This window comes from Eimeria mitis, genomic scaffold (assembly GCF_000499745.2).
Source record: "Eimeria mitis Houghton genomic scaffold, Emh_scaff4746, whole genome shotgun sequence".
In the NCBI taxonomy this organism is placed as follows: domain Eukaryota; phylum Apicomplexa; class Conoidasida; order Eucoccidiorida; family Eimeriidae; genus Eimeria; species Eimeria mitis.
Genome location: NW_013573046.1, coordinates 3,319 through 3,736, shown reverse-complemented (window position 1 = coordinate 3,736; position 418 = coordinate 3,319).

The following is a 418-nucleotide window of genomic DNA, read 5'->3' as shown; positions in this document are numbered from 1 at the left end:
TTTCGCTGACCTCCAGTTTATCCCATTTGCTGTAATCTACCATTTTTTTTTTCTCTGCAGCAGCAGCAGCAGTTGCTGCTGCTGCTGCTGCTGCTGCTGCTGCTGCTGCTGCTACTGCTGCCAGTTACTTCTTTGGTGGTTCGAGTTCAAGTGATGATATTTTATCTAAAAAATAGCAAAATTCTTCACAAATATTTACAGGGGTTGTGATGGGGCTGCTGCTGCAGCAACACGTGTGCTGCTGCTGCTGCTGCTGCTGCTGCTGTTGCTGTTGCAGCAGCTTCACTACTGCTGTTCGTGTGTTGTTGTTGCTGCTGTTATATTTCTTTTTAATATTAACACATATAATTCTTTTATAATGTTTTCTCGTGGCTGCATGCATGCGCAGCCGATGCATCAGCAGCAGCAGCAGCCGCTG